Raw genomic sequence first — 24771 nt, forward strand, 5'->3', positions numbered from 1 at the left:
GACAAGTTGGGCTGAAGGGCCTGTTTCCACGCTCTATGACTCTATGGTAGTAACCATTTCAAATTCTCCACTGAACATGCTGTGTGTGGGGTGTGTCCTGCAGGCAGAAGCAGGTGAACCCAATGTGCAGCCATATCATCCTGTATCACTTTTCCAGCCTGGCGTTTATTGATACTTGTTGTTTTGGTGGCCATTCTGTACTCAAACATCTTCTGCAAACATCAAGACATGCATTAAAGACTCCAGAATATTAACTGCAGCAGCTGAAGACAATGATTCACCACCTCCTTCACTGGCAGCACCAGCATTTATTACCCCCCGCTAAAGGGCAGTTAGGATGGGTAATAGATGTCTCATCAGCAATGCCCACATCCCAGGGTAGACTCGGGTGGCACAGTGCTACAGCTAGTTATGCGATCAGATGGGCCCTATCTGAAGGCATAATTGGTAGGCCATGGACTCCAAGACATGGAGCGTAATCCCGTTTTTCATTCTCCCCACATTCCCATCAACTCTCCCCCACATTCTGCCACGCACCTGCACACTAGCAGTAATTTACAGTGGCCAATTAACCTGCCAACTCACACATCTTCAGGCTGTGTGAGGAGACTGGAGCACCCGGGAGAAATCCATGCAATCACAGGGTGAACGTGCAAACTCCACACAGACATCACCAGGGTCAGGGTTGAACTGGGTCACTGGAGCTGAGAGGCAGAAACTCCACTAGCTGCTCCACTCTGCCACCCCAGTCTCTCTGACTGAATGAGGCCAAAATATTTAACCTATTCTGGTTCCATAGGGTCACTTTAACTTTGGTTTATCGGTCAATATTGGTCTGAATGCTCCCCCATTGATCCATTATTATCGTCATATAACCTTCATTACTATCTTACCATTTTAGATTTTTAACTATAACCCATGCCTGCTGCTTACATTTCATTTGAGGGCTACATCAGCGATTTTGTATTTAGAGGATGCAAGGGTTGGAGAGCTGGCACTGCATTGCTGTTGCCTTATGTCTGACTTATAAACTCCATGATACAACTTGCCCAGGAAACACACGATTGATGCATTTAACCTCTTGTGTCTTTCCCTGTGATGGCACCAGACTTCCTCTGTGGATTAAGTTGTGACATTTCGTGTGTATGCACAGAGGATCAGGGTTTGCCAACATGATGCTACATGCACATTATCTAGTGAATATCCCCATTTAGAATTAGTTCTTCACATAGCTGAAGACACCGATTCTTCCTGGAATCATTGCCATCTACATTGCAGGAGATGGTCTAATGTGAAAGAGTTATGAAGGCAAGTCTACCTCCAAGCTTGGTTTGCAGATTATGGCATATCAAATGCTCATCCAGATCTTTTTTTAAAGGCACTGAGTGTTTTTATCTCACCATGCTTTCAGGCAATGCATTCCAAATCCCCAATACCTTCACTGTAAAAAATAAAATTCTATTAATTCCCTCAAATCTTTCCATCAATTACTTTAAATATTTGTTCTGTTAAGGGAAATATGGCCCCCTCATTATGTACAACTAAGTTACATCTTTCCTTAGCGGGCCCCTTCATTATGTACAACTAAGTTACCTCTTTCCTTAGCTTCTACTGCTCCATAGAAAACTGCCCTAGGCTATTTAACCTTCCAATTAGAACTAAAACTCTACAGTTGTTTTGACTAGATTCTCACAAATCACCTCTGTACTCTCCGGTGTTTCAAATCCATCCAACAATATTGCTACAGATTCCTTAATTACAACACTGACTTACACCCACTTAATAATATAAAGGTTTTGTTCTAAGCTATTCATTGTAGTGAAAGAGGGGTGCGAGAGGTCTGGTGGGGGAGAGGATGTAAGGGGGTGGGGGGCATTGAGATCATCTCTTGTTTAATCTAAGCTCCTGATACTTGAAACATTTTAAAGTCATGAGTGTTGGTAAAGCAGCAAGTTAAACAGTGTGACTATTCAATCCTGCGGAAAGTACTTTGTATACTAATACTTTAAACCTTTTTTGTCTGTTGTGCCATTACTTGGTTTAGTTGTTGATTTTGGACTCTGTAGATAAGTTGGCTTTGAAATCTTCCTGCAATCCTTTCTCTTAGACAAGCAGGCAGATGATTCTTTCTTTGTAGTTGTCAGAACTCTGAAATTTAATAAGACATTGTGTGATGATTCTAGTACACAAATTAGCAGAATTCTAGCTACTTTCTCCTTAAAGGAATGTTGCTGTTTTAAACAAATTTAATGCATTAGATGCTTTGAAATGTTTCTTAATTGTGATAGGGCACAATTGGGAAAACTGAGCACATATCGAAAATAATCTAGAAATAGCCATTTTGTCACAACCTGTGCATTTCTACATATAATAAATATGCTAAAAATATCAAAATGGAATGTAACCTCAATTACCTGCTTTCAACATTCACAAATTACCTGACTACTGACTTCTATCCTCTACTCTCACTTAACAAGTATTAACCCTTTTATGGACAACCTATTATTTATCATACTTTAATAGATTTACTGTTTTAACTATTTGTCTGTTTTTACCCTAGTATCTATGATCCTATTGTACTTATTCCATTTTCCACTCTATGTAATGAGAAAGATTTCATTTTGAAGCAGAGATAATTGCCCAAATTTCCTCTTCCCTCAGTCCCATTGCATCCGATATTCTTTGTTAAACTAAGTGGTGTTTCATGAAATGATACCATTCAGATTATCTATGACAACTCTGCTGTTTATCCCCCTTCCCACTGCACCCCCCATCCACCACCTACCCTCCCCCCAAACCAACTCCCACAGTGGGAAAGGTATCTCAAACACTTAAGTCAGTAAAAAGCAAAATAAAAACTGCAGATGCTGGAAATCTGAAATACAAATAGAACATTTTGGAAAAACACAGCGGGTCAGTCAGCATTTGTGGAGAGAGAAACACAGTAAACACTTCAGATCGATGACCTTTTGTCATTTATTCTGATGAAACATTGACTCTGTCTCTCTCCTGACAGATGCTGATTGACTTGCTGAGTATTTTCAGCATTTTCTGTTTCTATTTAAAATTTAGATTCTGCTAACCAAAATCTAGTGAGTGAAGTGAAAGCAGACCAAAGGTCACTTTCTACCTCCATGACTACCTCAAAATTTTACATTGTTCATTCAAACTAGACCAAGTAATCTCGTAGTTTTCAAAATACTTTCTAAGTCTTCCAATTGAAGTTTCTTTTAAAGTATGGCTTTGCCTTTCAGTCCAAATCCCTAAACTTGCCCCAATTTAACAAAAGGAAAAAGACATACATTAGAGTCAACGTAAGCCTTTCTCTTTTAAATGACCAATTTTACCCTTTGCCTTCCCATTCCCATCAATAATCTCCATACTGACAAACATTTGATCCACTGTTTAATTCACTGGTCATTCCTGGCAAACATTTTCTCCAAAGTCTTTACTCATCGGGTGAAAATGGAAAATACTCCTAACGTTGATTTTTGACAATTAAAATCCCATGGATGCTGGAAAAGTTCAAGCAGAGATGGAGGATGCAAGAAAACACTTAATAGGTTAAGCAACGCTGATGAGAAGAAATATAAACAAAGAATATTGGAGCACTGATTAGGTCAGCCAGCATCTGTGGAAAGAGAAACAGAGTTAATGTTTGAGGTCCAAGTCCCTTTGTCAAAACTGGGAAAGAGAGACGACAATAAAATGCTGGAGGAACTCAGTGGGTCAGGCAGCATCCGTGGAGGGAAATGGACAGTTGACGTTTCGGGTTGAGACCCTTCATCTGGACCCTTGAGTCGACTGTTAATTTTCCTCCACAGATATTGCCTGACCTGTTGAGTTCCCCCAGCATCATGTGAGTTGCTCCAGATTCCAGCATCCAAGAGAGAAAAAAAAACAAATTAGTTTTCAGTAGCACAGGAGTTGGGGTAGGGATTGGTAGAACAAAGGGAATACCTTGAATGAGTTAATGTGGCAGTTAGAAGCACATCAGGCTTCTTTGTCTGTGTTATTTGTTGCTAACAGCGTAGCTGTGGAACATGCTCAGCAGGTCAGACTATACTAATAGAGAGAGAAAAACTGAGGCAAACTCACAGATAGATGATCAGCCGAAGTGGCCAGTTCTGATATAGACAGAAAGGGTGAGTTACCTAAAGTTGCAGGATTCAATATTGAAGCAGGATGGCTACAAAGTGCCCAGAGGGTATTGGTATTGCTTTATTATTGTCACTTGTACTGAGGTACAGTGAAAAACTTGTCTTGCATACAGATCGTACTGGTCAATTCATTACACAGTGCAGTTACATTGAGTTAGTACAGAGTGCATTGAGGTAGTACAGGTAAAAACAATAATAGTCAAGAGTAAAGTGTCACAGTTACAGAGAAAGTGCAGTGCAGGTAGACAATAAGGTGCAAGGTCACAAGGTAGATCGTGAGGTCAGAGTCCATCTCATCGTATAAGGGGACCGTTCATGAGGTGTTCATAGAATCATTGAGTAAAAGAGTCACAGAGTTGTACGGTGTTGTTCCTTAAGCTTGCATTGGGCCTTGTTGTTACCACGCAGGAGGCCACAGACAGATTGGTCACAGTGGGAGTGAGATGGAGAATTAAAGTAACAGGCAACAGGAAGCTCAGGGACTCTGCGGACTGAACACAGGTGCTCTGCAAAGTGATCATCCAATCTGCGTTTGGTTTCTCCAATGTAGAGGAGACCACAGCTCTCAGACCTGCCACATTAACTCTGTTTCTCTTTCCATGGATTTTGCCTGACCTGCTGAGTATTTCAAGCATTTTATGTTTTTATGAGGACCACATAAACTCTGCGTAAAACTACCTGTAGTCCTTTACTGAGGACTACACCTGCAGGAAGTGCATCCAGCTGCAGTTCCTTACAGACCACATTAGGGAGCTGGAGCTGGAGCTGGATGAACTCTGGATCATTCGGGAAGCTGACAGATAGGATTTACCAGGAGGCAGTTACATCTAGGGTGCAGGATGTAGATAGTTGGGTGACCATTAGGAAGGGGAAGAGGAATAGGCAGTCAGTACAGGATACCCTGGTGAGTGTTTCCCTTGATAACAGGTATATCATTTTGTATACTATTGAAGGGGATGAATCACTGGTGGAGAGCCACAGCAGCTGGGTCTCTGGCACGGAGTCTGGCTCTTGTGGCTCAGAAAGGGGGGGGGGGAGGGGAAGAGGAGTGCAATACTGATATAGGATTTGAGGATGGCAAATGTTGTTCCATTGTTCAAGAAAGGTAAAAGGGATAATCCTGGGAATTATAGACCAGTGAGTCTTACATTAGTGATGGGCAAGCTATTGGAGAGGATACTTAGGGACAAGATTTATGAGCATGTGGACATGCATAACCTTATAAGGGATAGTCAACATGGCTTTGTGAAGGACAGGTTGTGCCTCACAAGCCTAATAGAGTTTTTTGAGGAAGTGACAAGACAGATTGATGAAGGTAGAGTGTGGATGTGGTATATATGGATTTTAGCAAGGCATTTGACAAGGTTCCCAATGGTAGGCTCATCCAGAAGGTCATGAGGTATGGGATCCATGGAAAATTGGCTGTATGGACTCAGAATTGGCTTGTCCACAGAAGGCAGAAGGTAGTTGTAGAAGGGTGTATTCGATCTAGAGGTCAGTGAACAGTGGTGTCCCACAGGGATCTGTTCTGGGACCCCCTGCTCTTTGTGATTTTTATAAATGACTTGGATGAAGAAGTGGAAGGGTGGGTTGGTAAGTTTGCAGATGACACGAAAGATGGTAGTGTAGTAGATAACGTAGAAGGTTGTCGTAGGTTGCAATGGGATATTGACAGGACGCAGAGCTCCGCAGAAAAGTGGCAGGTGGAGTTCAATTGGAGAAGTGATACACTTTGGAAGATCAAACTTGAAAGCAGAGTACATGATTAATGACAGGATTCTTAGCAGTGTGGAGGAACAGAGAGATCTTGGGGTTCTAGTACATAGATCCCTCAATGTTGCCACGCAAGTTGGTAGGTAGTTAAGAAGGCGTATGGTGTGCTAGCCTTCATTAGCTGGAGGATTGAGTTCAAGAGCAGAGAGGTAATGTTGCAGCTCTGTAAAACCCTGGTTAGACCACATCTGGAATATTGTGTTCTGTTCTGATCACCACATTATAGCAAGGATGTGGAAGCTTTGGAGAGGGTGCAGAGGAGATTTACCAGGATTGGAGAACGTGTCTTATGACGAGAGGCTGAGCAAGTTAGGGCTTTTTTCCTTGAGAGACAGAGGATGGGAGGAGACTTGATAGAGATATATAAGATTATGAGAGGCATAGACAGAGTGGACAGCCAACATCTTTTCCTCAGGGCGGTAATGGCCAATACTAGAGGTCACCCGTTTAAGGTGCATGGAGGAAAGTTCAGGGAGGATGTCAGAGGTCATTTTTTTTACACAGAGAGTTGTGGGTGCCTGGAATGCACTGCCGGTTGGGGGGGGAGGGCGCTTTGGTAGGGGCTGATACGATAGGGGCTGATTTAAGAGACTCTTAGATAGGCATCTGGATGAAAGAAAAATGTAGGGTTATAGGGAGGTGAAGTAGGGAGGGGGATAGATAGAATGTAGATAAGGTTTATATAGGTCACACAACATCATGGGCCTAAGAGCCCGTACTGTGCTGTACTGTTCTATGTTCTATTTCATTTGTGGGAAGAAAAGCTCGTTAAACATTTTAGGAATGATGTTTTGCCAGAAATGAAAGATGTTTTAGGATAACATTCATCCTCAAGAACTAGTGCTACATACACTGGGATCTGTAAGTTCTTCACTGCTTCTGAACTTTGATCCCATTGAAGTCCATAGGACCATAAGACATAGAAGCAGAATTAGGCCATCTGGCCCATCGAGTCTGCTCCGCCATTTGATCACGGATGACTTATTTTTCCCTCTCAATCCCATTCTCCTGCCTTATTTCTGTAACCTTTGACGTCCTTACTAATCAAGAACCTATCATCCTCCAGTTTAAATAGACCCAATCATTTGGCCTCCACAGCCGTCTGTGGCAATGAATTCCACAGATTCACCACCCTCTGTCTACAGAAATTCCTCCTCATCTCTGTTCTAGAGGGACATCCTTTTATTCTGAGGCTGTGGCCTCTGGTCCCAGACTCTCCCACTACTGGAAACATCCTCTCCACGTCCACTCTATCCAGGCCTTTCAATGTTCAGTAGGTTTTAACGAGATCCCCCCTCATCCTTCTAAACTCCAGTGAGTACAGACCTAGAGCCATCAAACACTCCTCATACTTTAACCCTTTCATCCCCAGGATCATTCTCACAAACCTCCTCTGGACCCTCTCCAATGCCAACACATCCTTCCTTAGATATGGGGCCCAAAATTGTTCACAATACTCCAAATATGGTCTGACCAACACCTTATAAAACCTCAGCATTACATCCTTGCTTTTATATTCTTTTATATTCAATAGAAGCAACTTTCAACTCTTACTGGACTGTGATTTCCAATGTGAAACTGAGGAAGAATTGTTGTCTTGAACAGCTTTTAAGCAAGCATACAAGAAAGGAGGTAAATCACAGAAGACTGAGGTCCATGAGAGGTCAGGAGTCATTAAATGTCAAAACCCGAAGCAATGCATAAGGTGCCTTAGACGCATAGACAACTTCAAACACTTCAGACTTTCATTCGTACTATTTTTTGGGCAAAGAGTGAGAGAAAGAGGCACAGTAATATATACCTTCCAACTGTAAATGAAAATCAAAAGAAGTTCTGCAAATGCCGGAAATTTGAGATAAAAACAGGAAATTCTGAACCACTCTGCATGTCAAGCAGCATTTTAGTCTCAATGGTGTTTCATTTGAGGCTGTGTGTAATGAATTGTCGTGCATGATTTACAAAGTATACGATTTCAACATCAGTTGGTCATCAAAAACATGGTCCTAATTCTGCAAGAAAAAAGAAATGTGTCATCACATAAATCCTCCTACTGATCAATATTATACAATAATTTATAAAAGTAAATGAATTCCATAAAAGACAGAAGTATTTCAGATTATACACGCTGTATTATACTTTTCAGAAAAATCTAAAAGGTTTATTTAGTCTTTCAGCACCCTGTAACTGGAAGGATCTTTGCATGTGATGGCTGGATCAACTGCATCAATGTTTACTCTTGGAGGATTCTTGTGGTTATTGACTTGGGATATATCATATCATATCAAATTATTGTCAATTTATATCAACTTATTGTCAATTAATTATTGTCAATTTAGGATATTTATCGAATTATTGTCAATTTATCTAATCCTATATGCTATCCCCATACCCAGATAATGTTCTTCAATGTGGTGGTCTTATTCACCTTGAATACCTTGTTTGGTTTGGCTGGAAAAGGCACCCTTCACCGAAAATTACTGACCTCAGTGTTCATTAGATGACAAAATGTGAACAGACATGGATCAGCAACTGTTCTTCAGACCATTTTCCAGAGAGAGGATGGGTAGAATAAATCAAAGTAACAAAATGCTTGGTTTCAGAAGGGGTTAATAATAAAAGAAAACTGTTTTTTTCTTTTGACCTGATAACTTTCCTAAGATGAGTCATCACTTTTGTAAACACACCCATTTTACAAATAACCAAGGATTGTTGTACTAACTTTTCCTGAGAGGTTCCCTGTTCTTCTTGCTTTGGGGTGCTTGAAGATTGATGTTTGGCCTCTTTTAGTGGAGGTAAGATTGGTTGCTTCCTCAGAGGATATTTTAGCTGTGGAGGGAAAAGGAGGTTTCATTTTTATCTTTAGAGAGATATACAGGCACTATGTAAAACACTTTGTAATCTCAAGACACAGGAGACTACAAATGCTGGAATCTGGGGCAATGAAAATCTGCTGGAGGAACTCAGCGGGTTGAGCAGCATCTGTGGGAGGAAAGGAATGGTCAACATTTCCGGTCAAAACTCTGCATCAGGAGGGTAATCTCACCCAACACAGCTCTAAAACCAAAGCAGTTATGTTGCAGGCATGGTGTGTATTCTCACCCAATTCAATACCTTTGTTGGCTACCATGAAGTTTATGGTGGAGAAATCAACTCTTCATCAATAAAATTAGCAAAGGATTGAAAATCTTCAAGAAGGTGCAAACCTAGGTGTGAAAAAGGAGGGCAAGGGATTTTGGAGTAGAAATACAATACAATGCCATTAATATCATTTTAGAAGGACTATAAAAGGAAAATACTAGATTCACTGTTTTCCTCCAAGCCATCAGAGGTTTATGGTGCTTTGGGACGTTTACACAGTTTTGATCTTTCTTACATACCATTTCGCTTGCTCTCTGTAAGGACAGTGTTTGCAGACTTATGCTCAGCATTTTTCTAGAAAATAAATTTCTGAAGGGATGACACTCAACCGTCACAGCTTTTGTCTTTTAACATATTGAGACAGGGAAGTTGTTGAGGTAGGAGTGAAGGGAATTATTTTACAAAGAACAAAAGCTGACTGAGAAAAGGAAACTCTATCAACCTGCTTATTTTATGAAGGAAAGGAAAATTGCCACGAATGACTCGACTGCAGCATTTGATCCTCTAACCCAGGCATGGGAAGGAGTTTTGTGAGACACTGTCACGTTTCTTTGCTGTGATGAAAATAAACACAAGTCCATCCTAATTAGTGTGACAGCAGCCCTCACATTTAACTTAGTGTGAAAGCCGCTGATCCTGGAGAAACTTGCTCATATACAATTTAAGGAATTGATGGATTTGTTGCAGAATCACTTTAACTCAAAGCAAAAGTTTGATTCCCGGTGAAAAAACTCTAATGAAATAGTGGCCGAGTTTCTTGCTGAAACGAGAAAGTTGTTACAAGACTAATTATGGCATTGTGTTCTCTCAGGTGCTAATGGACAGGTTGGTGTGTGTAATTAATGATGACCAGAATCAGAAGTGGTTGTTGTCAGAAGTGAACCTGGCCCTTTTAGAGTGCACAGAGAATTATCTGAGCTGTGGAAGTTAAAACAAGCAGGACTTGCAAGAAAGTCCAGCTGTTTCATATAACATCATGCACAGGGGGCAGGCATCAGCATGCACTGTTCTGAAGCTAACTGTCCATCATTATAAAAAAGGTAAATAAAAATGGTTGCTACCGTATCCATCACGATGCAGCTTCAGGCAAGAAAAGTGTGGCATATGTGTTCTAAAAGACCACAGCACCAGAGCTTGTAGGAATAAACATAAAGTTAAGCAAATAAAATGAAAGTGAGAAATTAAACAAAATGCACTCAAAATTTCCAGTTTACACCATTGAAGATTGTAATTCAAAGGACGTGTTCTTCAATTTTCATGAAAAGGAGCTAACTTAACGAATGTAGAGCAACTGATTGTTGTCATGAAAGTGAATGACAGAGATGTGACATTTGAGCTTGACATGTGTGCAGAGTTACACTGATGAGCCAGACTGAATATGTGACTGAGTGGCCAGAATACACTCATACTGAACTTAAAAAAGGCACAGCTATGTCTGAAAACATGCAAAGGTGGAAATATTGAAATAGCTGGAGCTGCAGACGTGAAATGAAATGCCAAAGACAGGTTAAAACATCATTACTAGGAGGTGTCGCAGGCTTGAACCCAAACCTGCTGGGAAGAGGTTGGCTGAAAGAAATTACCTTGAACGTTGGTTACATTAAGATGAGTGAGAGTGGAACATTACATGAGGTGCTCAGGAGATGTGAGGAGGTTTTCAAGGATGAGCTGGGCATCTTGAAGTGCACCTGAGCCAAAATTCATTAACCCCAATGCTCCACCATGGTTTCTTAAGCCAAGGTCAGTGCCTAATGAAATGAAACCAAAATTGGAGGCAGATACCAACAGGCTTCTCAGAGAGAAAATAATTGAGCCTGTTAAATACTCTGACTAGGTAGCACTCATTGTGCCACTCTTAAACCATGATGGATATTGAACATTTATAGAGGTTACTAGCTGACTGTTAATCAAGTCTTGCTGCTGGAACAGAAGCCCATTCCTGGAACAGAACTCTTATTTGCAGTTTTGTCTTGATAGCAGCTGTTCACTAAGCCAGATATGAGTCATGCATTTCAGCAAACAGTGTTAGAGGAGCAGGCTAAGAAAATTTATCTGTCAAAGGCTTAACTGACTGCTCTTCACAGTCCTGTCTGCATTTGCTTTCTTTCAGAGAATCATTGGAAGGACTGCTTAAGGGAACTCCCAGTCAATAAACACGAGGATATCCAGGTTTTGAGCAACAGTGGGATCAGGAATGATTGTTGAGGAAGGGCAGATTGCTGCCCATTGAAACGTAGTGTTTTTCTTGGTGATTGAAGTAATTGATAAGATAAGATTTCTTTATTAGTCACGTGTACATCGAAACACACAGTGAAATGCACCTTTTGTGTAGAGTGTTCTGGGGGCAGCCCACAAGTGTCGCCACGCTTCCAGCGCCGACATAGCATGCCCACAACTTCCTAACCCGTACACCTTTGGAATGTGGGAGGAAACCGGAGCCCCCGGAGGAAACCCACGCGGACACGGGGAGAACATACGAACTCCTTACGGACAGCGGCGGGAATTGAACCCAGGTCGCTGGAGCTGTAAAGCGTGACGCTAATCGTTACACACATATTAGTGCTAAAGGACTACACCCAGTTCAGGAGAAGGTAAAAGTCATTGTCAGTGCTCCTGCCCCAACTAATATAACTAAGCTGAAGGTATTTATCTGGGATTGCTGAATTATGCCAAATCTAGCAACACTTTTAGCTACGCTGCACCAGTTGTTGCAATGGGTGCGATGGAGGCACACTGAAGCTCAAGGAAAGATCTCAGCGAATACCAAAGAGTTGCTCCGGTCTGCTGATCTGCTAGTTCACTACTCAAGAGCCAGTGTGTTAATTATATCCAGCGATGTTAGTGTTGTGTTATCCATCAAATGGCAACTGGTTCTGATAAAGATCCATGTCCAGATATTGACAGCAGCAAAAACAAAGTTTTCTCAGCTGGATAAGGAAGGTTTAGCCATCATGTTTGGAGTGCAGTGGCACCAAAAGATATTTTATGGATGTCACTACCATTTACAGAGACCATGTTGCAGCTGATGATCACAACCTCTGATTTCCCTGATCTATAAAATGAAGTCAATACTTTAAATGATTGAGTTCAGATATGTGCTTTAAACTTGACAGTACACAAATACACCATTCCTTTCAAAAGCTGAGAAATACCATGGAAATGCAAATGCTCATATTAGTTGTCTGGTGATAGATATGACCACTGATGAAGGAATATAGGCCAAGTGCTGACAATGGATCATCTGGACACTTTGCCTGTGCATAATATACAAATCAAACAGCAGACAGAAGATCCTGTACGGTCTCAAGTTCATAAGCATGTCATGAAAGGGTAGCCCACAGAGAAAAGCTACTGCCTTATAATTCCCAGAACTTAGGGCTAAGAATAAGTGATGTACGCATTATTTGGGGAACTAAAGGTGTCATTTCTCCACAAGTCCTAGCATTGCTCCTGAAACAATTGTATCAGGCACACCCAGGAACTCTTGTCATGACGGGACTATGCAGACTGCATATAGAGTCAGAGTCATACAACATGGAGACAGGCCCTTTAGCCCAACTGGTCCATGCCAACAAAGATTCCCATCTAAGCTCATCCCATTTTCCCACATTTGGCCCATATCTCTCTAAACCTTTCCTATCCATGTACCCATCCAAGTATCTTTTAAATGTTGTTAATGTACCTGCCTCAACCACTTCTTCTGGCAGCTCGTTCCGTATACTGACCACCCTCTGGCTGAAAAACTTGCTGCTCAGGTTCCTATTAAATCACTCCCCTTTCACTTTAAACCTATGTTCTTGATTCCCTGACCCTTCAAAAGAGACCGTGTGCATTCACCTTATTCATGCTCCTCATGATTTTATACATCCCTACAAGTTCACCCCTCATTCTCCTACGCTCCAATGAATAAAGTCCCAACATGCACAACCTCCCTCCAAAACTCAGTCCCTCAAGTCCCAGCAACATCCTTGTAAATCTCCTCTGCATCCTCTTCAGCTTAATTCCTATAGCAGGGTGACCAAAACTGAACATAGTACTCCAAATGTAGCCTCACCAGTGTCCCATGTAACTGTAATATAACATCCTAACTTCTATATTCAATGCCCTGACCGATGAAGGCCAGTGTGCCTTATGTGGTGGCTTAACATCGACTGAGAAGTGCAATCTTACACTGTGTTAAGAAAACAGAAAGGTATCTGCCTCTGCTCCCCTTCACCTTTGCAGGTAGCCTAAGCATCTCTGGAGTAGATTCCATGTTGAGCATGTTGGACCTTTCTTAGCGAAGGTGGTCTTGCTGATAATTACCATTCATTTGAAGTATCATCATGTATCCAATTAATACTTCAACACCCAAGGGCTACAATTAAAGAGCTTAGACAAAGTTTCAGTTTTTGTGGATTGCCTCACTTGTGGGTATCACTCATCAGAGGTTAATATACAGCACAGGACAGGCCCTTCAGCCCACCATGTCTGTACCGACCATATTGCTTCCAGAGATACAATAGCAATGTTTCAGAGGCATTTAAACAGACACTTCCCCTGGCAGTGCACTCCAGGCACCTACCACTCTCTGTGTAAGAAACTTGCCTCGTTAATCTGCTTTAAACTTTCCCCTCTCATCATAAAGTCATGCCCTCTAGTATTTGACCTTTCCACCCTGGGAGAAAGTATCTACCCTGTCTATGCCTCTTATAATCTTATATACTTCTATCAGGTCACCCCTTAGTGTCCAATGCTCCAGAGAAAACAATCCACATTTGTCTGACCTTTCCTTATAGCTACTACACTCTACTCCATCCAGGATTTTGAATCCTCTCCAAATCCTCCACATCCTTCCTATAGTGTGGTGACCAGAACTGTAAATGACACTGTGAATGTGGCCTTTAACAAAAGTTTTATGCAGCTGCCACGTGACTTGCCAACTTTTGTATGTAATGGTTGCTATGTGCAAGTGGAATCTGAGGATTTCAGGAACATCCGCCCCATTACATCCTTCCCCTGATGAATTCATGGTGAAAGCTGATCAGACTTTTAAAAAAGGAATCAAAAAATGCAAGGATGCAGCATTAAAACCAAAACGTCTCAGTTCCTGTTTTACCACGCTACGCACAGTCTACAACTGGACAGCCTTTTGCAGAATTATTCATGACCAGGAAATTGAGGTCAACATTAGATTTCATCATTCCCACTGGAAAAGTAAAATAAAGAACAAACAATTAAAAATGAAAGTACACCATGACATGAGTGAAAAACTAAGGAGTTATGCACCGGCAGATGAAGTATTTACTTGTCACCAGTTTTAGGCCCAAAGTGAATTCAAGGGAGAATTGGACCAATGTCAATCTGGTCATCCTGGTAAACGGCAGGTTATTCATTGGCATGCAGACCAAATATGAACACTGGGACTGAATTACCACAGATCTCAAAGCACAACCAGGTCCTTGAAGAATATCTGGATAATGGTACATCACTAGGAAGTTGTTCTGAAGAACTGTTGGGGCAACACCTTCCAAGATGTTTAGGTCAGAGGAGGTTTCCATGCACATGGAGAGACTGAGAAAGAACCTGTTCTGTCTCAGTGGAGGTCAAACACTCTACCAAAGAGATTACCAACGTATTTGTTAAATAATGTTACACTAGCTGGTAGGGAGGATGGTCAGGGGGTTGTTGGTGCTGGGAGGGATGTAGTAATGCATATAATTGAACATATGTAGTTAGCTTATTCTTCTCCAAGCCAGCAGGGGTCAACATACATTGGAGGTCTTACAACTATTTTGATTGTTGAAAGACACCACAGCATTGATATCAATAAGGGCTTTGTTTGCAGACAGGTGCACTCAGCAGGTCTGAAGAAAATAAATAAAATTCTTGAAGCACAAAACCCAGCCACCAACATTTTTGTATGCTAATATGTAATATAGGATTTGTTTCTAGGGAGATAGAATTGAAAAGCAACTGAAAAGGAAATCTATACTTAACCTTGCATCAAATATTTAGACTAAACTTAGAGTATGTTGCAGACTTCTGGTTGCCATGTTAATAAAAGGCAATGCAGAGGATGCAAAGAAGACATTCAAGGATGATATCAGAAATGCAAGGGAATACATATCAGGAAAGGATGAACAGACTGGGCGACTCTTTTCTCTTGGAAAAAAGTGTCTGAAGGGTGAATTAATTAAGGTGTATGCAGAGGGAGTATATCCACTTGTGGGGAAGAACGTAACTGGAAACTAATGTAAGACAGTCACCAAGAGGTCCGAAAGGGAAATCAGAAGAATTTATTTTTACCCAATGTGGTAGTCATAGAAAATATGGAATGTTTGACGACAGGGAGTAGTTGAGGTGAACAGTGCTTATGAAGAGCCTGGAAATGCATAGAAATTGAATCACTCAGAAAATAAAATCATGCTGCCTCATGATCCAGCTTCTAGATACTTCTGTCAAAAAAGGTTAAGCACAGAGCTACAAAGTAGTACATTTGTTCCATGTCATTCTAAGGGTCCATGATCCAAGTTACCATGAGCAGTGCCATGGGAAATCCACCATTTCCAGATAGATGACATATTCAACTCTAAATCAGAAAGCTGTTGGTTCAAGTCCTGCGCACAATATCCAGGCAGTCACTCCTGCATGATACTGAGGGATTGCTGCACTTTTGTTTGCGCCATCTATTGGATCAAAAACATTTAGCCGAGACCCTGTTGTGAGAAATCCACATGGATGTCACGTGACAGTAACGACACTGACCCCTGCTGACCGGAGGACAGCATTGCTCCTCTGATTGGAAGTGATACTACTGTCAATCAAGGTGCGGCCCCACCCACCCCTCGGGTGTGAGAGTACCTTTTGCATCTGAACTTGCCTGACCAGTATCCTTTGTCTCTGAACCTGCCTGACCATTGGCTGTGGCAGGAACCTTTGTCTTTGACTCCCACACCATTGGCTCGTTCAAATCACAACAGTGAGGGTCAACCCAGCCTCCTAGCACCATAAAAAGGGCTGCCTCCCCTAACCCTTCCTCTTTTGACGACCCCAGGAGTAGTGAGACAACGCTGAAGAGATCATTGGTAAGAGTGCATCACCACATGGTCAGAGACCGTTTCACTCAGACTCAGGGAGCGTTAAGGGCCAATGCTAGTGTGGGACGGGCATTGAAGTGTTATATCCTGAAGTTGTACATTGTTACTGTGTGCTTGTGTGTATCTGTGTGTGTGTGTGTGCGTGTGTGCGTGTGTGCGTGTGTGTGAGTGTGTATTTTACCCCAGTTGCACTTCCCCTCTCGTGTTCGTGGTATCCTGTGCGTGGGTGAGCGTGTGTCTGTTCCCATCCATTCTGTCCCGCATTTGCCTTTGTGATTAAACTAGGTTTGGTCTACAAAGCTCGTTTCCAGAGTCCTTGATCCTCAAGACAATAAAGAACGATTTCACACAACAGACCCCATTTGCTGTTTTACCTGCTCGGGATGTAAATGGTTCCATGCCAGGAATTTGAAGACCAGACCCGAATTCACCTGTTGATCAAGCTAACACATAGTCTTCAACCAACATAACTCATACAGACAATCCACACACGTTGTTGCTTGTGGGAGCTTGCTGTGCCGAAATTGCTTGCTACATTTATTGTATTGTAACAGCGGCTACACTTCAACACTGCTTCATTGAAAGCACTTCTGGGCATCCTGAGTTATAAAAGGTACTATATATATATGCAAAGGTATTTTCATTATAATAATTCTGCTGTCTTCCAAAGCCACTAGTACAGAGGATTATTCAGGATATACATGACAGAAAGGGGCCAGTTAGCTCAGCTAGACTCTGCACTGTCAAGCCCCTCCTCTCATCTTTTCTGAGTCTAGATTAATTGTGGAGAGGTTTGCTGAGTCTAGCTGCTAACCATATTACAAAGGTGAGAGGGAGAAAGTTGAAAGGAGATCTACAGGGCAATTTTTCCAAGTGCCAGGGTAGTGGTGGAAACAGACATGATAGTGGGATTTAAGAGGCTTTTAGATGGACACATGAATATGCAGGGAATGGAGGGATATGGATCACGTGCAGGCAGAAGAAACTTAGTTTAAATTGGCATCGAGTTCGGCACAGACACCGTGGGCTGAAGGGCCCGTTCCTCTGCTGCACTGTTCTAGGTTCTATGTAGATCTAAAGAGAAGATTTACAACAGTGTTACTGAGGCTGGAAATTTTTAACAATAAGTAAAGTTAATGCTCCAGCCTCACAGCTTCAGCCAAGCAGGTTCAATCCTGACCTCCACTGCTGTCTGTGTAGAGTTTGCACATTGTCCCTGTGACCACCTGATCACTCTGGTTTCCTCCCACATCCCAAAGACATATTGGTGGGTTGACTTATCCCCAGTGATCGCTGGCAGTAGAACTGGGGGAAGTCGACGAGTACATGAGAGAAAATAGATTACAGGGAAATAAGTGGGGAATGGGACGGATGTGATTGACCTAAGAGCTGGCATGAACTCAATGAGCTGCAATACCCCCTTCTCTGTCATATGAAAGTATGAACATCCATGCACCTACACATGCAGATGAATGGGTCAGGCAGTATCTGTGGAAGCGAAGGTGTAGTCGATGTTTCAGGTCTCGACCCTGCATCAGGACTGCACCCCTTTGCTTCCACAGATGTTGCCTGACCTGCTGAGTTCCTCTGGCAGTTTGTCTTTTTGCTCCAGATTCCAGCATTTGCAATCTTTAGTGTCTCCTCACAGATTAATGGTTCCATCAATGTCATATCCCCAGCTTCTCAAAAAAATTTCAATAATTAAATATCAAAGTTAGATATGTTGAATTTATTAATAAAAATAACTAACTTAACAGAAAAAATATACTCAAAATTTCCAGTAACTCCCTAGTCAAATATGGTAGCTAATTTGCTTTAGGTTGACCAAATTTACCTTAGATGGATTCTTGCTTAGGAAGCGCATCGGGCTGTCCTTGCCACCCAGGTCATTGAGGTCAGGCAAAGGATTGTTAGCAATAATAACAGAGGCTCTGTCTTTGTTGATTGTGGAAGCCCTGTTCATTAGACCCAAGCTGTTACGCGCACGACTGGCACATTTCTGAAACTGGGCTCGGTGGAGCTTCTGAAAATCTTGCTCCTGTCATGAGTGAAGGAAAGAAAAACGTAATTTCTCCAAGTTGGTTTGCTGGGCCTACCTACACTCCCAGGAACAGGGCATAACTCATTGGGAAAACAAAAACACGGTAGTCCATTCGATCCTTCCAGCCTGTTCTGTCATTCACTTGGTTCATGGTTGATATCCATCTTAACTCCATTTTCCTAACCTTGCTTAATAAAAGAACATGACTGTCATTTACAACTGAGGCAGTCTCAGTGTCATTAAAGAGAGTATAATGTAAATTCCAGGGAATGTTCACATAATGGTTGTTACTGGACTAGTATTCAGAAGCCTGGACTATTGATCTGGAGATACAAGTTTGGATCTGGTATCATTCTGGTGAATCTCCACCCTCTACATGGCTTACAGCACAATGTAGTCACCATACAAGCATACAATTGACATGGATCAGTACAGGTTCAAGAACAGCTGCTTCTTCAACCATTCAGTTCTTGAACAAACTGGCAAAACCCTAATCACTACAGTTTAGCAACACTATGACCACTTTGCACTAAAACGGACTTTGTTTTTTTGTTCTAATTGTGTTTTCTTGTAATAATTGTGAAAAATTATGCTTAATTCATGTTTTTTTCTTGTGAATGCTGCTTATATGACGCAATGTGCCTGTGATGCTATTGCAAGTAAGCTTTTCACTGTACTTATCCATATATGTACTTGTGCATATAATAATAAACTCGACTTTGACAGACTCTGGGCCAACAACTGCGCCCATTGATCTTCTAGGTGGACACTGAGTGACCCAAACAACTCAATTGACACAGCAATCTCATGTGGAGAATGACTCCTCTCTTCCCCACCCTTTGGTTGAGAGATCTTAAGCCTGCTGTTGGTCACCCAGTGTGTGTGCATGGGCTTCACCACCAGTGCAACTATATCCCAATCAGGAGACAACAGAAAACATTATTCCTTAGGACTGGCATTTTTTTCTGAAGCCCTTATTTTGTCTTCCACTCAATGGAAGGATTTTGTTGTTCATTGTTCTTGGTTTGCCCGTTGGAAAACAAACCAATTAATCCCACTCAATTGGATTTTCCCTGTAAACTTGAAATTTGATTTGCCTTCTAACATTTATCCAAATCTCTCGAGAGTCACTGATGGATCTGTTTCCACCTCCCTTTCATGAAAAGCATTCCAGAACACGTCAATCATTGTTAGAATTTTTATAGATGCACCATCGAAAGCATCCTATCTGGATGCATCACAGCTTGGTATGGCAGCTGCTCTGTCCAGGGTTGCAAGAAACTGCAGAGAGTTTTAAACGCAACCCAGTCCATCACACAAACCAGCCTCCCCCTCCCCCTATTGACTCTGTCTACACTTCCCGTTGCCTCAGGAAAGCAGCTATGAAAATCAAGGATGCCTTCTACCCTGGTCATCCTCTCTTCTCCCCTTTCCCATCAGGCAGATACAAAAGCTTGAGAGCATGTGCCACCAGACTCAAGGACAGCTCCCATTCCACTGTTATCAGACTCTTGAACAGACCTTCATTCGCTAAAAGATGAACTCTTGATCTCCCAATCTACCTTGTCGTGGCCCTTGCACTTTATTTGTCTACCTGCACTGCACTTTCTTTGTAACTGCAACACTATATTCTGCATTCTGTTTTCTTTTTATTACCTCAGTGTAATTACGTACGGCATAATCTGTCTGGATGGCATACAAAACAAAAGCTTTTCACTGTATCTTGGTACATGTGACAATAATAAATCAATTCCAATAATACTATTCTGTCTCATTTCATTAGTCCCACTCAAAAAGGGTCCCAGACTGCTACAAGCACTGCCATTACTCTCTAATTTTGGCAATAAAGTTTAGGGTCGTGACCATTTCTTAGCTGAGATGAAATCTTCTCTCAGAGGGTAGTGAATATCTGAGATTATCTGCCCCCAAGGGTGGAGGAGACCAGATTATTGGATATATTTAAAATGGAGATAGATAAATACTTGAAAGATCGAGGAATTGTGACACAAGAGACTGTAGATGCTGGAAAAACAAAGGACTTCAGATGCTGGAATCTAGATGAAAAACACGATGCTGCTGGATGAACTCAGCAGGCCAGGCAGCATCCGCGGAGAGCATTCCGTGGCAGCATTCTCCACAGATGTTGCCTGGCCTGCTGAGTTCCTCCAGCATCATCGTGCCTTTCATGCAGATGCTGGAATCTGAAGCAACAAACAACCTACTGGAGGAACCCACCGTATCATAGAACATAGAACAGCACAACACAGGAACAGGCCCTTCAGCCCAAAATGTTGTGCCGATCCACATTGGTAATAAAATGCCCAACTAAACTAATCCCTTTTGCCTACTCGATGTCCATATCCTACCATTTCCCTCACATTCATGTACCTATCTACGAGCTTCTTGAATGCCCCTATTGTATTTACCTCCACCACCACCCCAGGCAGTGTATTCCAGGCACCCACCTCTCTCTGTGTAAAAAAAACTTGCTCCACACATCTCCTTTGAACTTACCCCCTCTCACCTTAAATGCATGCCCTCTGCTGTTAGACATTTCAACCCTGGGGAGAAGATACTGGCTGTCTACTCTATGCCTCTCATAATCTTATAAACCTCCATCAGATCTCCCCTCAGCCTCTGCCACTCCAGAGAGAACAACCCAAGTTTGTTCAACCTATCCTCATAGCACATGCCTTCTAATCAAGGCAGCATCTTGGTAAACTTCTTCTGCACCCTCTCCAAAGCCTCAACATCGTTCCTATAATGGGGCGACCAGAACTGAATGCAATACTCCAGATGCAGCCTAACTGTAGTGTAGTGGTTAGCATAACGCTTTACAGCGCCAGCAACCCAGGTACGATTCCGGCCGCTGTCTGTAAGGAGTTTGTACGTTCTCACCACGTCTGCGTGGGTTTCCTCCGGGTGCTCCAGTTTCCTCCCACATTCCAAAGATGTACAGGTTAGGAAGTTGTGGGCATGCTATGTTGGCGCTGGAAGAGTGGTGAAACTTGCGGGCTGCCCACAGAGTGCGCTATGCAAAAGATGCATTTCACTGTGTGTTTTGATGTACATGTGACCAATAAAGATCTGATCTGATCTGACTCTTGAACTCAGTGCCTCAACCAATAAAGGCAAGCATGCCATATGCCTTCTTTACTGCCCTATCAACCTGTGTCACCACTTTCTGGGAGCAATGAACTTGGACCCCAAGGTCCCTCTGCTCATCAACACTGTTAAGGGTCTCTTGGATGAAGAGATCCTGTAATTTATATCTAAGTTTGCTGATGATACAAAGCTATATGCCAATGTAGGTTATGAAGAGGATGCAGAGGCATGTATGCACAGGCTAAGTGAATTGGTAAGGAATATAACATGCAAAAATGTGAGGTAATGCACTTAAGTATGCAAAATAGAAAGGCAGAGTATTTGTTTAATAGTGAGATGCTGCCTTTCATGCAAGCATATTTGCATAGGGAAGTATAAACGTTCTTACTGCAAATGCACAGGGCCCTGGTGAGGCTCTATCTGGGATCATATAGAACATAGAACAGGTCTTAGGCCCACAATGTTGTTTTTTTAAAAATTTACAGCATGGTAACAGGCCCTTCCGGCCCAACAAGTCCACGCTGCCCATTTTAAACCCATATTAACTTACCCATACGTCTTTGGAATGTGGAAGGAAACCGGAGCACCCGGAGGAAACCTAAAACACGGGAGAACGTACAAACTCCTTACAGACAGTGACAGGAATCGAGCTCCAATTGCTGGCGCTGTAATAGCGTCGCGCTAACTGCTATGCTACCGTGCCGCGGTTATTAATTGAACTAGTAATTACATGCCTAACTAATCCCTTCTGCCTACACAAAATCCATATCCCATATTTTCATCCAAGTAATTTACATATATCACAAACAGCATATACTGTATATAAGGATCCCTGTGGAACGCCACTGGTTACGGACCTCCAGCCAGAATAAGACCCATCCACTGCCCTCTGTCTTCTATGGGTAAGCTAATTCTGAATCCAAACTGCTAAGTCACCATAGATCCCATGCTGAGTCTCTGGATGAGCCTACCATGAGGGACCTTGTCAAATGCCTTAGACACAAGCAGCATCTGTGGGAGAAAGGGAACTGTCAACGTTTTGGGACAAAACCCTGTATCAGTACTCATGAGGAGCAACGGTTGCAGTGTCCTTGGATCTCTCCTGGGACCAGCACATAGGTGCAACCATGAAAAAGGCACGCCAGTGCCTCTACTTTCTTAGGAGATTTAGCATGTCATCAAAAATTCTGACAAACTTCCACAGATTTACATTGGAAAGCATTCTGACTGGTTGCTTCATGGTCTTGTATGGAAACTCCAATGCACAGGAAACCAAAAGGCTACAGAGAGTGGTGGACGCAGACAGTTCCATCATGGATACAGTCCTCCTCACGAATGAGGACATTTACAAGAGGTAATGTCTCAGGAAGGCGACATCCATCATTAAGGACCCCCATCATCCGGGCCATGCCCCCTTCTCATTGCTGCCATCAGGCACAGGAGCCCAAAGACCCACACCTCAAGGTTCAACTACAGCTTCTTCCCCACTGCCATCAGGTTCTTGAACTGACCTGAAAAACCCTAATCCTACCTCAGACTGTTTCCCTCAACTTGCACTAATGTTATGCTTATTTTCGCTTATTCTGTCATGCAAGTTATGTGCAATTTATGTTAATTTATGTTTACATAATTTATGTTTGTCATGTTGGAAATGTACTGTGCTGCTGCTGCAAAAAGCTAATTTTCATGGCATTTATACCCTGGGTACGTGCGCCCAAGCCCGTTACAATGAACTTAAAATGTGAAGTTGAACTTGAACGACCAAAACCATAACAGCACCTCATTTCCGTCTTGGAACCTTGCAGCCTAATGACATGAATTCTCCCACTTGAGGTAATGCGCCCCTCTTCCCCCAATCCCCCCCACCCACCTCCCACCTCCCACCATGCTTCTCTTCTTCCCTCTCCTAGCCTTTTTTTCCCTCTCTTCTTACCTTTGAGCCATCCCCTGGTGGATCTGCTCTCCCCTCCTCCCCCACACCTGCCTATCACTATCTCTTACCTGCATCTACCTATCACCACCCTGTGCCCACCCTGCCTCCCCTCTTTTGTCTACTTATCCCTCCTATCTATTGGGCTCCTCTTTTCCTATCTTCAGTCCTGAAGAAGGGTCCTGACCCGAAACGTTGACCGCCTGCTTTTCTCCACGGATGCTGCCTGGCCTGCTGAGTTCCTCCAACATCATTGTGTTTTTCATCTGGATTCCAGCATCTGCAGTCCTTTGTTTCTCCAAAACCATCTTCCTTTGTGCTGGGGTATATTTACCACCAGTGGAGAGTTTGACTCTCATTGACTTCAGTTTTAATAAAAACACAAATTACATAAGAAATAGAAGCAGGATAAGATTTATCATATAAGATCATTGCTGATCCGATGCTTGCCTCAACTCCACTTCCTTGCTATTTCCCATAACACTTGAATCCAAAAATCTGAAAAGGTCAGCCATGAAGAAAGTCAGTGATTCAGCATCTAAAGGTCTCTGCAGGAGGGAACTTCAAAGACACATGTCTCTCTGAGAAAAGGAAATTCCTCTTCATCCCAGTTTTAAATGGGAGACCTTTATTATGGAAATATGCCTCTTGCTTTATATTCCCCTCCCTCTTGCTACATTTGTTTTAGTGCTGCCTTGATGTCAGGAGCACTCTCATTGCACTTTTCATAAAGGTAACTAAACTGTGAAGAAAATGGCACTGCTTGAAAGAAAACAGCATGAATTGAAGTCAATTGAGTTCCAAGTTAAAGAAGCAGGAATCTTAGGGAAAATTTGTCAGGGATTTACGTGAAGCGGTGATCTTCTGAGATAAATGCAATGCATTGTCCCATTCAGCTATCTGTTTGATGTGTCTCCCCCATGGTGAATGAGATATCACATGGCCATGGGCATCACCGACTTCAAGACCTGCGTGGACGAGTGTGCGCTGTCTAGAACATACTGAGTTTTCCCAAACCAGAAGCCCTGCATGAACCAGGAGATCCGCAGTCTACTGAGGGCTAGATCTGCGGCGTTCAAGACCGGCGATCCAGAACCCTACACGAAGTCCAGGTACAACCTACAGAAGGCCATTGTGAGAGCGAAAAGGCAATTCCATGTGAAGTTAGAGACAGAATCGGATGCACGACAGCTGTGGCAGGGTTTGCATGCCATTACTTCCTACAAGGCGAAACCTAATGGCATAAGTGGCAGTGATGCTTCACTCCCTGATGAGCTCAATGCCTTTCATGCACACTTTGAAAGGGAGAATAACACTACACTTGTGCGAATCCCCACAGCATCTGGCGACCCAGTGATCTCTGTCTCAGAGGCTGACATCAGAATATCCTTCAAGAGGGTGAACCCTCGCAAGGCGTCAGGCCCCAATGGTGTGCCTGGCCGGGTACTGAAAATCTGTGCCGACCGACTGGCTGAAGTGTTCAAGTACATCTTCAACCGCTCACTGCTGCAGTTGGACGTTCCCACCTGCTTCAAAAGGGCATCA

Source organism: Pristis pectinata, chromosome 19, assembly GCF_009764475.1.
Source record: "Pristis pectinata isolate sPriPec2 chromosome 19, sPriPec2.1.pri, whole genome shotgun sequence".
Taxonomy (NCBI): domain Eukaryota; kingdom Metazoa; phylum Chordata; class Chondrichthyes; order Rhinopristiformes; family Pristidae; genus Pristis; species Pristis pectinata.